Below are 740 nucleotides of genomic sequence, written 5' to 3' on the forward strand. Positions count from 1 at the left end.
AAATAACCTCACATTAGACCTTAAAGAACTAGAAAAAGAAGAACAAATGAAACACAAAGTCAGCAGCAGAAGGAGGGAAATAATAAAAATCAGAGCAGAACTGAATGAAATAGAGAACAAAAAGACAATAGAAAAATTAATGTGACCAAGAGCTGGTTCTTTGAAAAGATTAGTAAAATTGGCAAACCCTTGGCTAGACTCACTAAGATAAAAAGGGAAAAGACACAAATAAACAAAATCAGAAATGAAAGCAGGGAAGTCACCATGGATGCCACAGAAATACAAAGGATCATCCAAAAATATTATGAAGGATTATATGCCAACAAATTCAATAACCTAGAAGAAATAGACATGTTCTTAGAAACATATAGACTTCCTAGGCTGAATCATGAAGAACTGGAAAATCTAAATAGACCAATCAACAGTAAGGAAATTGAGTCAGTCATCGAAACCTTCCCAAAACCAAAAGTCCAGAACCAGATGTCTTCACTAGTGAATTCTACCAAACATTCAAAGAGCATCTCATACCTGTCCTACTCAAAGTCTTCCAAAAATTTGAAGAAGAGAGAATACTCCCCAACTCATTTTATGAGGCCAACATTACCCTGATACCAAAACCTGGTAAAGATAACACAAAACAAGAAAATTACAGACCAATATCTCGGATGAATACAGATGCAAAATCCTAAATGAATTCTAGCAAATCAAATGCAACAATGCATTAAAAAGATTATACATCA

At 33.9% G+C, this 740-nt stretch overlaps 1 protein-coding gene across 1 annotated transcript in view; it reads left to right on the forward strand.

Moving 5' to 3' along the window:
• The window catches only part of LOC109377867 (interferon-induced very large GTPase 1-like), a 115,676-nt gene that overhangs the window by 88,135 nt on the left and 26,801 nt on the right, over positions 1-740 (forward strand). The gene's annotated exons all lie outside the window — the stretch shown is intronic.

The sequence above is a fragment of the Hipposideros armiger genome, unplaced genomic scaffold (genome assembly GCF_001890085.2).
Source record: "Hipposideros armiger isolate ML-2016 unplaced genomic scaffold, ASM189008v1 scaffold_1592, whole genome shotgun sequence".
Taxonomy (NCBI): Eukaryota; Metazoa; Chordata; class Mammalia; order Chiroptera; family Hipposideridae; genus Hipposideros; species Hipposideros armiger.